A 17,129-nucleotide genomic window follows, 5' to 3' on the forward strand; every position below is an offset into this window, starting at 1 on the left:
GTATGCCACAGCAGTGCCTTTACCAATGTGCCGGCGCTCGTTCGTAAAATTGGTAAGTAGCACCTCCGTACGGCCATCAACTAAGCTGACGATGCCGCGAGCGATGGCAACGCCTTGACGGAAGAGAAGGGCAGTTACACGTTCGGCTATGGCGTCTTCATTACACTTCACGCTGCAACTGACGGAAACAAGACTACATGACAGCGGCGGCACGCAGACGTCTTCGTCTACCACACGTAACGCCCTGGGGTCTTGGTCTGCGTCCGAGGTCACGGGATTGTCAGAGGCAAATGTTATAACGCCCTCACGTATGTTGACAACGGCGCCGTACTCCCTTAAGAAGTCCATTCCTAGTATCAGAGGTTTGCAGCACTCCGGTAGGATCACGAATGAGGCTACAAAAGCTCTATTCCCGATCGTGAGTCTTGCTGTACATTTGCCTGAAGGCGTCATTACCTGGCCTCCAGCATTTCGAATATAAGGGCCCGTCCATTCCGTTCTGACTTTCTTGAGTTCGCCTGCCAGTCGCTCACTTATAATAGAAAAGTCTGCGCCAGTATCGACTAAGGCCGTCACTTCAAGCCCATCAATTGTCACGGTGAGGTCGGCAGTCACAGTTTTCTCGGCGTAATCTTCTTGTTCGTCGTTCTCATGTTTCGGCAACAATGGGGGATTTTCGGCAATTCGAGGACCTGCAACCTTCCCCCCAGAGGTCGCTGCTTTCAGTTTCCCCGCCGTGGGCTGGGAGACCGACCTCTAACGGCGTCAGCAAAACTACGGCGGCTCGGTGAAGCAAAGCGAGCCGGGGATGGTGAGCGCGTCCGGAAGGTAGCGGAGCTCTCCTGCCGGCCAGCCAGGTCGTCGTCGATGGGGGCGCGGCTTTCACAAAACTGTCGGCGCGTAGCGGCAGGTGCACTTCCGCGGTATCCAGCTGGACGATGGGGGCAAAAACGGTAAATGTGCCCTGGCTCTCCACAATTGTAGCACAGTGGCCGACGATCCGCAGTGCGCCATATATCCGTCTTACGCAGTTGAGGTCGCCTTATGGGATCCTGCTGGGCCCAGGCTGCAACAGGTGGCGGTTGGCGGTACTGCGGCGCGGGCATGGGCAACGGTCGACGAACAGCGTCTGCATAGCTGTATGCGTCCGGCTGGTACGATGGTGCTGGAGCCAAGGGACGACGTACAGCGTCACCGTAGCTATATGCGTTGGGCTGGTGCGACTCATCAGGGTATTGCTCGGGAGAGGCAAACGCTTGCCGAAGTTCCTGGCGGACGACTTCAGCGACGGAGGCGACCGTGAACTCCTGCTGCTGCGGCGCTTGCGACGGCGATGTGCACCTTGCGTTCTCCTTCGCAATCTCCTCGCGCACGATCTGTCGAATGAGTAAGCGTAGAGAGCACTCATCGGTCGCAGTGAGTGCTGCGGCACCTGCAGGTGCACCGGTGGTTCGGCGATCGCATTGATGGTACCGTTGCTGCAGCGCCCGCTCTATTGCGGTGGCTTCCCTGATAAACTCGTCGACTGTTGTCGGCGGATTGCGCACGAGACCAACAAACAGCTGTTCTCTGACGCCCCTCATGAGATGGCTTAGCTTCTTAGCCTCGGACATGTTGGGGTCAGCGCGGTGGAACAAACGCACCATATCCTCGGCAAACATGGCGACGCCTTCATGTAGCTGTTGGATGCGTGACTCAAGAAGGCGTTGTGCGTTTTCACGTCGGTCTGTGTTGCCGAAGGTATCGCGTAACCGACGGCAAAACTCGTCCCATGTTGTCAGAGTTGCTTCGCGGTTTATGAACCACGTCTTCGCACCGTCTTCAAGGGCAAAGTATACGTGGAAGAGCTTCTCGTCGGGGCTCCAGTGGTTCGACTTCGCTACCCGTTCAAACTCCTCAAGCCAGTCTTCCGCATCTTCGTTCGGGCGGCCGTGAAATGGTTCGGGAATCCGAAGATTCTGGACCGTTACCTGCGTAGGGCTCCTTGAAAACGCCATTTCTTGAGCAGGGGTGGCTGTCGGCAGCGGGGGTCCTTGTAAAAGGCCAAATTCTGGTCTCAGACCTTGCAGGCGACGGCTTGAGCGGTGTACAGGCGTCTCCACGCGTGGCGGTCTCGTGGGGCTGGATGCAGGGCTGCTCACAGGAGTACCGATCATGAGGCGATGGTACCCAGCTCCTCCACCAGTGTCGCGGGTTATAAAACACAGGGGCTTTATTCAGAAAGGCGTACGGCGTGTCGTACTCCAAGATAGCGCTGAAGGCGTGCAGCAGCCAAGAACGTCTTCTTCTTCAGTCTTTTCCGCTGCGCCTCTCGAGCGCACCGGTTGTCTTCCTTGTCGTCGCCAGCGTATAGTATGGACGCGGCAATATTCATTCACACGAAACAGTTGCTCATGCGCGTGCAGCAATTCTTCAAGTAAGTCGGAAGGAACTTTAAGTGGATTTCGTCTTTCCTTTACGTAGCATTTCAACACCACAAGCTCAGGAATTGTCTTGTCATGGTCAACGATGCTTGCTTTGCAAGTAGTGCACAGTTTATACTTGGGAATGACAGCGTAAGCAATGTAGCCAGCAAAATAGAGAAGACTGTCTTCCTCCTCCTTACAGAGTTCCGATACGCCCTCGAAGCTGGTGTCTACCTCTCCTCCTAAGTGCTTCTCATAGTATTCACTTTTATCTCTGACAAAAGCTAAAAGGTCCTCCGCATCATCGACCGCATAGGACACATGGTGACTTGGTTGTGAGAACTGTGCAAGCACGATTATTCTGAACGTTGCTTCAAATTCTCTTGCACGTGGTATGGGCGTCTTTAAACGGATAGTGCTGAATAAATTCTCTAATGCATCTTGGCTCAGCCTGCTCAGCATCAAAAACCTGAACTTCTTTTCTACAACATAGTGCTCGCGCAACTGCAAAGCACAAAGGGTTGACAGCAAAGCACCCGTTTGGAAAGTTTTCCAAGCACTTTTGCCAGTTTTGTCCGCAATCACTAGCTCCGTTACCATAGCTATGAAATCACGAAGAAAGCACTTCGCTTCATCTCCTTTCTGAGGGCAAAGCTCGCTCAGCGCAGTCTTCATTGTTCGTGACGTCAAGATGATAAACCATCTGAAAACTTGTTCAAGGAAAAATGCTGTGGTGAGAGCTTCTCTTGGGAGATGATTTTTGTGAACAAGGTACCGAAGGCCGGCTGCTGTGGCATGGTGAAGAAGGGCGTACGCTGAAGCAACGTTCATCTTTTCAAATGTGTAGGGTCCAAGTCACGTAGCTTCAAGTAAGGCATGAGCTTCAGCTGGTGCTTGGCTTCAAGTTCACAGGCCTTCTTTATGTGTTCTAGCGAGACCTGAGAAATATCAGACACAATTAGGCACTTTAACTTCCACGATGATGAAGTTGTCCTGGCATACTATGTGTATTATTGGTTATAAGGCCGCTGACAGCTAAATGTTTTAGGGGCGTAGCTCCTCTTAGTCTAACCTTGCCACGTCTCCGTTGTCCGGCGTAAACGGCACACCCGTATGATGCAATAGATGGCGCTGTCTCATAGAAGTACATACAAACTGCAGTTCAGGGACGATATTCTAGATGGCTCTGTACACAACCTGTGTCGTCATCACCATTTCTTGTCTCATTTCCTAGATGGCGTTGGTCCAATAGAATTGTGTGCAATATGCCGCTTGTGTGAATCGACACTAGATGGCGCAGGAAGTGCCGCTGCTTTCCGATTGGCTGCTGCTCGGGCTGCGCGGGGATGCGCGGGGAGCGAGCGCCTCTCCCATTCTCCTGGATCGCCGCCGTACGTGTGGGATCGTTGGTGGAGCATGGACGATGGGCAGCGGCGGGCGCTCGCTTGGCGGCAGCCAGGCGGATTCCGTGACGGCGCGCGCCAAGGACGCCGCTGCGAAACGGGCTCAACGAGAAGCGAATCCCGATACCATGATTGCTTCAGGAGCTTCGCCCAAGCTCATCATTCACCCGCGGATATGCTGTAATTTTTTTTCTTACTTTGATGCTTTAATTAGGGGCTTTGTCTCTGATCATCGCAAAACTGAATCTTAAGTACTCTAATGTAGCGTGATGAATAATTCGTAAACAGGGATTCTGCAGGAGCCAAGGTTTCTACAAGCGGTCTTGTTCCCGACAATTTGTTTCGACAAGCAGACAAGTCCGCTTCTCGAAACGTGAGCTCCAGCACACCACTGTTTATAATTTTTTTATCACAAGCTTCCACCTTCTCCTGACTCCTGTCTTTTTTCGATTTCAAATGTATCACGTAATTAATACTGGCATCATTAAAGGGGTAATGACACGAATTTTAAAAGGCTAGTTTACTCTGCCATACAAATCTCTTATATAAAAAGACAGCTCTGCGAAAGTGTGAAGCTCAGGAAATGCTTATAAGATATTTTATTTGGCATGAAAGTCGACTTTTGCATGGTGCACCTACTGACATCAACACTATCGTGACGTCAGGCCACTGTGTCAATTCTCGTGACTTCACGCACTAGGCTAGTTGTGATGACATCAGCTACTGAAGCATTCAAAATGACCCTGTGTACATTGTGCATGGAAACATTACATCTTGCGCGAGCATGTGACGAGAAGCTCATACTGTGTTGTGATGTCAGGGTGCAGTGGGAACTGAAACTTGCTAGTATACAGTAAATGCTTTTCCATGGTGCAGTCATGCTTACTAGTACACATTCTAGGCTCTTGATAGCTGGGTCTTTCTTTTGGCAAAAACAAAAAAAGAAACTGAAAATTTTCATGTCAATGGACCTTTAATTTTCACCAATTTTGTCGGCACTTTGAAACACTTGCCTAAACTAATAAGAAATCAGCAATCCACAAGAAATCAGCAAGCCGTAAGATCACATGCGTTCAAGCTTTGGTGATGTCGAGAGTGCACGTTTGGAATCTGGGCCCAGCACGCGGAAAAGAATGAGATGACGTAGGTGCCACAGTATAAGTTCGAAAGTGAAGAAAAATTTTTTTGTGCTGCGTGTCACTGGAATTTAGGTATTCAGATTCGATTCGTCATGAAATAGCATCAAGCCGGAAAGGTGAAAAGTTTGTTGGGGTCCCTTTTTTGGGTGATACAAACACAGCTAGGTAAACTTCTGATGAGCCAGTTAACATTTAGAACGCCGCGGCATTTATAACCTTAAATAGCTTCCATTCACAAAGCAAAACAGTACAGTAAAACTAGAAGGCAATACAATAAGCTCACCTGGTTGCTTGGAAGGTTCTCTTTTTTAACAGCGGTGTCGTGTAGAATGGTCTCCTGGCCTCGAACAAGATGGCCTCTGACATTCTTCAAGAGATGAGGGGCGTCAGCAAGAAAATACAGCTGCCTTCCATTGCCACAAGGATGAGGACAGGAGATTTTTTGTTTTCCATACTTTGAGGCTTGTATACCACACAGTCGCCAAATTGCCGTGTTGCCAGGGACCATGTCAGTCACCACCGCACTGACTGTTATGCCTACAGCTTCGGAATGCTTAATTACGTCAAAAAGGCAGTCCTTTACTTCTGCATGAAAACATGAAACTACACGAGAATAAATTCACAAAATCTACATCGGAAATTTGCATAAAAATATTTGAACAAAATTGTGAACTATACGCACAACTTGTTAATTAAAGGTGCTGGTGTGACATTCTAAATTAGTTTTTTAGATTACCTGAAGGACCTGCACATTTAACCTCTAGGAGAAATAGCAACAAGCCTCACAGCACATAGGATGTTTTTAAAAGAATTTCTGGCGCCAGAAAATTGAAATGTCCTAGAATGTGACTTAGGAATCATTTAGACACTCAAAAAAACAAGTTCACAACTTACATGTGAGCTGATAAGCAACGGCTTGTTTCCACCTGCTTGTTAGCCCAGCTAGCATGAAAACAAGTGCATCGTTTGCAAGTTGGTCCTTTGTGCCTGGGTTCGAAGGGCTCAATGTTGGCTGCCCTGAAGGAATAAAAAAATACAATCAATCATGTTAGAGAGCACTCAAATGTATGAAGGCAGTCAATTAGTGAGCACCATTATACTACCTATGATGCTCCCTGTCGACGCGTCGTAATCCAGTCCAGGCGAAATCTGTACTTCGTCCATTAAGAGACACGCATATTTCTCCTCTGGAGCCATTGAAGCCACCTTCTTTTTCAGGGCAGCAAAAACTTCATGCAGGATACCTGCATATAAATAACTGGTTAGTTTTATTTTATTTACTGCATTTTTCATGAACCATGCAAAATCCACGTGCTCGACATGCAGTGGTGCAAGCTTCTCAGAGGGACACCTTGCATACTTTTGAAGTGATAGTGCAGTGGTGTTTAGGTATTTACCAGGTTTGAACTTTACGTGCTCAATGTGTCTCTGCAGCGTTTTTGTTGCTGGTAAAGGAGCAACGTTTTCCCCGACGAACTCGTATCCGTTGCTGCGACAGGTAACTTTTACGTGGAGCGCCTTTTGAAGCATTACTGGAGACCAAGACTTCCCTCGCATGGTTCCCTTTTCTAGTACATTGATTTGGTCACTGTAAAACACACGGCCAAATGACTCCCGAAGGCTATCTCTCTCTCTTTCTGCCTTCCGTCGCCGCTTCTGCTCCAGGTCAAGCCTGCGCTCCAGGTCAAGCATTCTCTAGGACATGGCAGGTTTCGCAGTTCCTGAAAGAATGCATATAATGCAGAATTAGCTGGAACAGTTCACGAGATATACCAACAGTTCTAATGAAAGGCCAGATTAATCAGCTGACCTGACGAAGCAGAAGCAGGTTCTGAGAAGAATCAATGGAATGCTGTGCTCCAGTCACTCCTGCAAAGTCAAAACACACAGTGAAGTTATCTTGCATATCAAGTGATGGAAGTGACTTTTCACTTTTTGGAGCAGACTTCAGAGCTAAAAAACTACCACTTTAGAGCTGCTATTTGTGTTTTAGGAGCAGATGGCAAAATATGCCACACAACTGTTGGGGTTCAAAGAACCGCAGAGCATCTAACAAATCTGAATCATTATTATAGAAGGTATTTCACAAATGATTAACATAAATTGCAAGAAATGAATAATTAGGAAGATGGTTGGTTATCGAATGCACGGTGAAATGAGCTATAGATTAAAGATACCAGTACTTGTGGCAGAAATGATATTGAACCGGTAGAGCTGAGCACCCCATTACAGAAGTAACTGCTGTCACACATGTCACATACTGTTGCTAAAGCAGCAGTTCATATGAGTGCGAGATCAAAGCTATATGAGCCATTAACACATGTCACCAAAATAGCCTGCAAGTTGAAAAAAAACAGGTAAATGCGCTAAACACTTCTTATAGCAGGTCTTGTTGCATAAATGATGCAAAGTGGGGGCCGGCGCAGGCAGATGTGGTCGAGTGTCATTTTGTGCTCTCTTCCCCATGGTAGAAAAAAATTTCGGGGGAGGAGGCACGGGCCCGGTGTGACACCCCCTGGCTACACCACTGAGTGTGGCTTATTTTCTCACCCGTTGAGTGTGAAAGCAATGGATGCTCCAGGGTCATTGCAGCGGGCATATCAGGTGTAGCTGCCAGTTCTTGCGTCACACCTGCAATAATAAGAATGCATAAAACATGTCTTTCCGGTTTAGAATCTCTTAAAGGATGACCGTTTTGTTATTCTATCGTTTATTGCTCCTGGGGGCTCGATTACGCCTGTTTCCGTGCAGGCGCTGACTGGCACAAATCATGCCACTATGGTTGCGTTTCCTGTTTGAAGGACTCACAAAAACTGCTTGCATCCCCTTGGCGATAAGACGAAGGATTATTATAGGCTTTGGACTTGTTTTTCACTTTCCGGACGCGCTCACAACTACACAGTTTTCTTCAGTGCACTTATCCCTTCAGTTTGCCCTTGCTATGGAAGTGCGTGCCGGTTTCTCTGCCCAAGTGAGTCTAGCGGCGATTCTACCGAATCGACGCTCGACTGCCGAATGAGAATTTGATTCAGTAAATGTCAGCTCATCATACGAGAAGTTACCTACGAATTAAGACTCATATGATGATGAGTGAACGACATCTCAAAAGCGTGCACGGCGAGACAATGCCGACTGGATCAAAAGTGGCTTTCCTCCCTCCACTTAACGTCACTTTGTGCACTTACTTTTGTCCGTCTTGTATCGGTTACCGCTAAGACCATCTATGTACGCCACCTAGTCTGGCAACGCGCTCGAGCACTTCCCGTGCGCAAGCAATAAAGATCAGTTCTTCCATGGCCACTGTACATGTCGGTCTCGTTGCATACATGGTGTCAGAAGTGGCTAGATCACCACGCTAGGAAATGACTGAGCTTCCGCCCCCAGAGCCGTTACGTTTCGGGGATAATGTGGCGGAGAACTGGATTCGGTTCAAGCAGCGAGTCGAGCTGTACTTCACCACCACAGAATCCTCGGAACCGGGAAAGCAACGCAGCCCCGCCCAGAAAGCCGCCATCTTGCTTCACCTGGCGGGCCAAGAGGCGATCGATGTTTATAACACTTTCAACCTCACTGGAGAAGAAAAGCAGGACTACGACAAGTTAGTCCAAGCATTCGAGGCTTACTGCTTACCAGTGTGAGACCTGCCAAATACATGCATACAAACAACCCGCTGAGCCCCTGCTGTTACGAGACACACCAAATCAACCCTGGTACAGGGTAGGAGCGGACTTGTGCGAATATGCTGGCAAGTATTACCTAGTCGTGTACCTCCCCACCGATTGGGCTACCAGAATTAACAAGTCTCCTCTTGCACCTTGTGAAGGACATACTGTGTAATCAGCTCGTAATTTTAAAGAAAAGAGGATGTATCGGTTACCGCTAAGACCATCTATGTACACCACCTAGTCTGGCAACGTGCTCGAGCACTTCCGGTGCGCAAGCAATAAACATCAGTTCTTCCATGGCCACTGTACATGTCGGTCTCGTTGCATACACCCTGGACTGATCACAGTCCATTAATATCTATCTCAAAGAAAGGACTCAGCGACATACCGCCCCGTCTTCAAAGGTTGTTCCTGAGACTGCTGAAATATGACTACCGACTGTACTTTGTTCCAGGAAAGAAACTGATTGTAGCTGACACCCTCTCGAGAATTCAAGGACAATGCATGTCAGAAAACTGCTCGAAGGACTTGGAAATACACGCCACCAGTGTTTTGGAGGAACGAGTCAGCAGGAGAACAAAGCAAAGACTGGAAGATGCCACAGCTAGAGACCCAGAACTGCAGCAGGTCATAAAAAATCTGCAGGCGACAGAGCCTATCAAGGGGGTGTGGAAAAAACACACTAACGAATTGTCTGTGGTGGAAGGTGTGCTGATGAAAGGCACCAAAGTTGTAATCCCTTCCGAGCTTAGAAAAGAAATGCTCTCTCGGTTACACTGGGGGCATCTGGGCATGGCCAACTGCATATCACGAGCACGCACTCTCATGTACTGGCCGAGGATGACAGCTGACATAAGACAAATGGTGGAACAGTGTGAGACCTGCCAAATACATGCATACAAACAACCCGCTGAGCCCCTGCTGTTACGAGACACACCAAATCAACCCTGGTACAGGGTAGGAGCGGACTTGTGCGAATATGCTGGCAAGCATTACCTAGTCGTGTACGATGCATACTCTAACTATCCGGAGGTTGAGGAGTTGCATGGGACCACGACAAGTGAAGTCATCAATAAACTCTCGCCGGTATTTGCACGCTATGGCATTCCACATGAGCTCTGCACTGATGGCGGTCCCCAGTTTACAGCCAAGGAATTTAAAAACTTTGCAGTGATGTTTGACTTTGAGCACATCATCTCTAGCCCTTATTATCCGAAATCTAATGGACTCGCGGAAAAAGGGGTACAAATCATAAAGAGGCTCCTCAAGAAGGCAGGGTCAAAGGAGGAGTTTTGGCTTGGCCTCCTTAACTACCGAGCAGCTCCACTGGAAGACGGTGTCTCACCATCCCAGTATCTAATGGGTCGCAACAGCAGACCACTCCCAGACCTTTGCTTGGATTCACCACGGCAGCTATCAAACCCTCGAAAGCACAAGCAAAATATGAACACAGGACAGCATCTCCCGCCGCTCCACCCCGGAGACACTGTTCGTATTTGGTCTGGAAAAAATGGGGCACGAAAGCTAAGGTTTTGGACCTTGTGGCCCCCAGATCGTACAGGGTGCTAACAGAGGATGGAAGCGAATTCAGAAGGAACCGCCAAGACTTACGGAAAACAAAATACTCTAGCAACTCACCACCACAGCAGCTTCATCCTACTGGGCTTAGTAACGCGGGGGAGGGGAGTCAGTCAGGACTGCAGGGAGCAACCGATGCAAAACGGGTATTCATGAGCGTTGACCTTTCCTTAGTGACCGCAAGATCAAAGCAGCAGCAAGGGAACTATGTGCGCCCCCCAGACAACTAGAAGCACCTACAGAATCATCGCCCATGGTGGGACCAAGGGCTGCCGAAGAATGCCTTCCTCCCGCACCTCCTAGACAAGCAGGAGTGTCGGGGGAAGATGAGCCTAGAGCGTCGTCCAGCCAACAAACCACCGAGAAGCCAGCTGTGCAGGCCCCAAGAGGTTCAGCAGAGACTGCTATAGAACACCGCTATAATACATCCCCGCGGCGGTCATCAAGAATCAGAAGACCTCCCCACCGATTGGGCTACCAGAATTAACAAGTCTCCTCTTGCACCTTATGAAGGACATACTGTGTAATCAGCTCGTAATTTTAAAGAAAAGAGGATGTATCGGTTACCGCTAAGACCATCTATGTACGCCACCTAGTCTGGCAACGCGCTCGAGCACTTCCGGTGCGCAAGCAATAAAGATCAGTTCTTCCATGGCCACTGTACATGTCGGTCTCGTTGCATACACGTCTGTGAACTACACAGACGTTTATTTCAACGCATAATTTTTTAACCGTCGTATAGGTTTTTTACCATTTATCTTGCTGTTATGAATAAACCATGTGTATGTAACAAACCCAAACGAATTTTTTGTCATCTTAGTGTCAACCAAAAATTTGTAGACAATTTTTTTCTGAAATAGATTCGTCTGAAGAATTTCATTCAGCAATGAAAAATACAGATTTTTGGGATGCGTTTCCAGAAAAAACTCAACCCTCAAAAGGTTCAGGTACAACATTAAAAAACCAGCTGTCATGTTCCAACAATACTAAATTGCAGCGGCTTGCACAGATGAGCAAACAGTTGTCCTACTGCCATAGGTCGGCAAAAAATATGGAGCTCACTCAGACTCACCTTTACGCTTAGGGCTCCCTCAGACTGGCCAAAATGTTTTTTCAACTGGACTTTTACAGACTAAACCTCACCAAAATATTACTCACTCCGACTCACGGCTCAATACCAGTCTGAATGAATTCACTCATGAGTCCGTTAACGTATATGGGCGCTTTGAACCATGGAGTCATTGCTCTTTAGCAACAATATCTTACATTATCTGTGTTTTACTGGCACCTTTTGATCTCGTACCTTCAAATACGAGTTATTAGTGGCTGCAATCCAGTAAGAAAACTTTTTTTAAAGGAATGACTCCCACGAGATGTTTTTATCAGGAACTTCTTGTGAAAGAATTTTCAGATCAGTGGGGGAGGGGGCGGTCAAGGCAGCCCCTCCGCAGTAACTCTACCCCTCCGTAACTCATGCCTCCGATCAATAAATATTGAGCTGGAATAATATACTTCAACGGATTGGCATTCATATGTGAATAAGCGTGACTATAAACGTGGACCTACATAATGCTGATAGTAATTCTGAAGTGAAGTAGATAGGACCATACGTCAGCAAAAATGTACAGTTCATTCAGACTTGTGCAAGAAACATATTTCCCGCTTAGATCTCACTTGGACTCAGACTCACCAAAATGTTTCTCTACCAGACTCAAGCTCACCAAAATATTACTCACCCAGACTCATACTCACATCAAAATATCACTCAACCACACTCACTTCCGACTCAGGCTCAAAGCTCGATCTGAGTCTGAATGAGTTGACTCTTGCGCGACTTTGCCAACCTATGCTTACCGCTGAATCAATGCTACAAAATCTTAATTGTTTTATATGAAGTTGCATCTCTGAACTGGTCATTATTATTCTGCATATATGCAGGTTTACTTCCCTCATGAAGCTTAAGAAAGGCAAGCTAACAGGAAGGAAAAAAGTTGTACAGTCTACAGTTCGGAGCATTTTCTTTGGTGAGATGTAACGTAAGATTACAACATTATTAGGCCTATTTTGCTGACACCTTCACCAATAGTAGCGTACTTACTGTAAAGGAGGTAACTGCGTGATATATTGATGGCAGAGCTCCAGGCTGTGATATCATTACACTGCGACAATCTTTAAAATGCTTGTTCAAGTGTTCTAGAACATTTGAGGGAGTAACTGAATAGAACATTAATTCTGCCTGACTACAACAAGCTCAAATTTGCCTAATGAAAAGCCGAAGTAACCAGCTGACCTGGTGAAGCAGAAATCAGGTTCTGGGAACAGTCAGTGGGCTGCTGTGCCCCAGTCACTCCTGCAAATGCAAACACACAATGAAATTATCAAGCATATCCGTGTCAAGGCTAACTCAGAAAAAGCTGCCATCCTAGAATATTGGTTGTTTGACAGTCGCAAAGTATACTGAGCATATGCATATGTCTACCCAAGCATGGGACTGAAAAGGAACTATAAAGCCAGTTGTTAGAGTGTGGCCCATTTGCTCACCTGTTGAGAGTGAAAGCAACGGATGCTCCACGGTAATCGCAGCAGGCGTACCAGGTGTAGCTGACAGTTCAGGCATCACACCTGCTATAATAAGAATTCATAAAACATAAAACATTGCAAGCGTCTCATTTTAGTCACGATCAGCTGAACATTGTAGACATCAGTCTCACCATTTGAAGATGAATGCGAACTATCAGCACCAGTAGATGATTCAGGTGCATCCACTTTCTGCTGCGTCTTCATGTCTTCAAGACGGGGAAATGTAAAGCCGATATGTAGGTCCAAGGCCAGTACTCATGCATAACAGTAAGTTCGACAAATGATGAACTTTAGTAGATGCTTACCAAACATTAATGGCGATAACTCTGCTGTCTCACCAGAGGCAGGTGTCGATGACGATCCACCAGCTGCAGATAATACGGCACACTGGTCAGTGAGAGAGTGAGTGAATAACTTTATTAAGTTCCTGCGCGTTTCCGGGCTGGGTTCCCGCCTAGGAGCCGGCCGAGAGACCGTGTCTCTCAGAAGCTTCCCTGGCCTGCTGGATCGCCCAGAGTTGATTGTCTAGTTCTGAGCTGAGCAGCGCGGCCCGCCAACGCACCCAAAGGTCCTCATTGGAGGCCGCGTCCTCAGTTTTGCCAATTAGTGCTGGACACTCCCAGAGCTGTAAAAATGATAGTGTCAGCAAAAGAAAGCAAAATACGCTGAAAAGATGTTTCAATGTGACATCACCACGGAAAATGCTTGGAACTGCAGCTGGCTTTAGTTGCTTCCTCCCTGCTAGACTGTTGTGGGATGCGGAGGCGGTGAAGGACGGATCCCAACATAAAACGAAACGATGTTTATTAACGTAATAGCAGCAGCAGGGCAAGCATGCCGATGCTGCGCTTCGGAAGGTTAGAGAAACAAACATGAAACCAAGCTTGGTAGCTTGGGTTATATAGCCAGCGGTGGTGACGTAAGCCTCTGGTGAAACTGCGTGGCGCTGTCTTTTATCGGAAGCGTGTTGCGGCAAGTAGCTGTGTCACGCCGGGCTAATCAGTGACGAGACGGAGGCTGCGTAGGTCTGTGCGCAGTGGTCGCCACATCACCCCCCCCCCCCCGCGGAGTGCACAGCCCTCAGGGTCTGTACAAATCTGGGCGGCGTAAGAAACGTCCGGAGCGTGTCGTGAAAGGAGCGGGATGCGACGTCGGTGGCTGTGGAAGGACGCCAGTTGAAAGAGCGGCGCTGCCAGGTTCGTTCGCCGCGATGTATGCGGGCTTGAGTCGGTCAATCGAGACGCGGACGTCGTTGCCGTTCAAGCGCAAGGTGAAGTTCTTGTCGTCGCGATGGACGACTAGGTAGGGTCCGCTGTAGGGTGGCTGGAAAGGCCGGCGGACGGTGTCGTCGCGGAGGAAAGCATGCGTGCACGATGCTAGCTCTTTGAACACAAAAGGTGTGGGCTTGCTATGGTGGGCTGCAGGGGACGGGCGTAAGGCAGCGATGGTGCGTCGGAGCCGGGCGACGAAGTCGGTGGGGTCTGACGTCATAGTACTGGATAGAGCTGCGAGAAATTCACCTGGCAGACGGAGTGGTTCCCCGTAGACGAGCTCTGCTGGCATAGCATGGATGTCCGCCTTGAAGGTGGCGCGAAGACCGAGGATGACAGCTGGGATGGCCTCGAGCCAGGCTGAGTCCGGGTGGCACATAATGGCGGGTTTGAACTGTCGGTGAAAACACTCGATCATTCCGTTGGCGCAGGGATGGTAGCTCGTGGTCCTCAAGCGTTCAAACCCGATGGTCAATCCTAGTAGCCTGAATAGGTGAGACTCAAACTGTCGCCCTTGGTCGGTGGTTACGCGGCGGGGAGCGCCGAAACAGGCAATCCAGCCGGAGAAGAAGGCCGAGGCGACGTCTTCCGCAGTGATTCCCTCGAGAGGCCATGCCTCGGGCCATCGAGTGTAGCGGACGATGGTGGTGAGGCAGTAGCGGTAGGGTCCTGCCGGGGGAAATGGTCCTATGATGTCGAGGTGGACGTGCTCGAACAGACCTGGGGGCTGAGCGAATGTTCTGAGTGGGGACGTGGCGTGCCTGGTGATTTTTGCACGTTTGCAGTGAATGCAGGAGCGCGCCCGCGTGCGACAATCCCGCTGCATGGAGGGCCAGACATAGCGGTCAGCAACGAGGCGTGTAGAGGCACGTATGCCGGGATGGCTCAGGTTGTGGAGTAGAGCACCAAGTCGGGCTAGTTGGTTAAGATTCATTATGACGACTAAAACTGCGCTAAAAACACAAAGACAAAGACGAGGAAAACAGGACTCGCGCAGACTCACAACTGAACGTTTAATGTTTGAAGGATGACATATATACACAGTTAACAGTTGATGAAATAAGATCATTGGACACAGATATGTCTACGTTACAAAGTGGCACCTAAATATTTCAGCTCACAATCGGCAAAAGATAGGGAAGGTTCACTTATACACCCCCGTGTAGTGTTAATCTTGAAAGCCTCGAACATCTCGCGTGTGCACCGGTCCTTGTGACGAAACAAAAATCTTGGTTTTATTGACAAGAGGTTGGCACAACTCGCTGCTGCCTACTTTACACACGCGAGATTTTCGAGGCTTTTCAAGATTAACACTACCGGGGGTGTATAAGTGAACCTTCCGTATCTCTGCCGATTGTGAGCTGAAATATTTAGGTGCCACTTGTGACGTAGACATATCTGTGTCCAATGATCTTATTTCATCAAGTGTTAACTGTGTATATATGTCATCCTTCAAACATTAAACGTTCAGTGTGAGTCTGCGCGAGTCCTGTTTCCTCGTCTGTGTCTTTGGTTTTTAGCGCAGTTTTAGTCGTCATAATGAGGTTGTGGAGCGGGGTGGTTGAAAAGACCACGGCGATGGCACAGGGGCACGTCGGGCCTGCTTGTCCTGTCGACATGTCGAGCAGGACAGTTCTTGCCGACCCTGGAATGGGGATTCTTTTAGCTGAAGTGAGGACGTGCCCTTGAGAAGTTCCTGCAGCCTCGGCGTCCGTGGTCTGAGTCTCGGCGAGGATGTCTGCTGTTATTTGCACCGAGCTGATGGTGGCCACACGTGAAAAGCCGTCGGCGACCATGTGTCTTTCCCGCTGATGTGTTGGATGTCGGTGGTGAACTGTGCAATGAACGAGAGGTGGTTCTGCTGAACAGGCGGGAGTTTATCACGACGTTGTGAGAAGGCGTACGTTAGAGGTCTGTGGTCGGTATAGATGGCGCAGTGCTGCGCTTCGAGAACGTGGCGACAGTGCTGCACTGCTTCGTATATCGCCAGAAGTTCTGTGTAATAAGCTGGCGAAGTCGTACGGGCAGCGGTCGTGGTTTCGTCAGTGGAACTGGCCATTGAAGGGCTCGCCTTCCGAGCTGAGAGTTTCCTTGAAAAGAATGCCAAGGTGCCAGGTGTTGTCCACGCGTTCCATCAGGGCGGCGCCGACGGCGAAACCAGAGGCGTCCGTGAAGAGTCCCAAGGGAGCGTCTGGGACGAGATGGCAGAGGAGTGTGGCGCGATGCAGAGAGCAGTCTTGCATTCCTCAAAAACTTGCACCAAAGTCGGTGTCCACGTGACGGGTTGGTTTCCACGTAGACCAGCCAGGACATCATGAAGGGGCGCCTGGTAGTCGGCGGCGTGCGGTAAGAAGCGTCTATAGAAGTTCAGCATGCGAGGAAACGGCGAAGGTCTTTGGCGGTGGTGGGTTTGAGGGTACTTTTGCAAGTCAGAGATGCGATCAGGCAGGGGTCGAGTTCCCTCTGACGAAACTTCGTGGCCGAGGAAATGGACGGTGGAAGCGCCGAGCGTGGTCTTCTGGACGTGACGAGCAGGCCGTGGTCGTCGAGGCGTTGGAGCAGCAGACGAAGGTGCCCGTGGTGTTCTTCGGGCGCACGTGAAAAGATCAATATGTCGTAAGATAGACGAAGCAGAAGTCGAGGCCACGGCCGACTTCGTCGATGAAGCGCTGAAAGGTTTGCCCAGCGTCCTCAGGCCAAAACTCATGAAGGGAAACTCGAACAAGCCAAACGGGGTGATTATTGCAGTTTTCGTGACGTCGTCCGGGTTGACGGGTATCTGCGTGTAAGCCTTCACCAAGTCTAGCACGGAGAAGACGTGGCGCCATGAATGCGGTGGGCGAAGTCCTGTATTGCGGGGTGGACTGGTACCTGTCCGGGATGGTGCGTGCGTTGAGGGCGCGGTAGTCCCCACATGGTCGGCAGCCAGCGGTCTTCTTCGGGACAAGGTGAAGTGGCGAGGCCCATGGGCCGTCGGAGCGACGGGCGGATGCTTCTCGTTGCATGGCTTCGAACTCTGCCTTGGCTATGCGCATGCGGTCTGGGGCCAGGCGACGGGCACGGCAAAAAACCGGGGGGCCTGTCGAGG

The 17,129-nt window shown here is 49.3% G+C and overlaps 1 long non-coding RNA gene across 1 annotated transcript; it reads right to left on the minus strand.

Moving 5' to 3' along the window:
* Positions 1-3,030: 3,030 nt before the first annotated feature.
* LOC119403021 (uncharacterized) lies at positions 3,031-5,960 on the minus strand. Its single transcript, XR_005186069.2, has 2 exons — positions 5,842-5,960; positions 3,031-3,333 (listed from the first exon to the last, which is right to left on the minus strand). It is a non-coding gene; the product is annotated as an uncharacterized LOC119403021 (long non-coding RNA).
* Positions 5,961-17,129: the final 11,169 nt, after the last annotated feature.

Source organism: Rhipicephalus sanguineus, chromosome 8 (assembly GCF_013339695.2).
Source record: "Rhipicephalus sanguineus isolate Rsan-2018 chromosome 8, BIME_Rsan_1.4, whole genome shotgun sequence".
Taxonomy (NCBI): domain Eukaryota; kingdom Metazoa; phylum Arthropoda; class Arachnida; order Ixodida; family Ixodidae; genus Rhipicephalus; species Rhipicephalus sanguineus.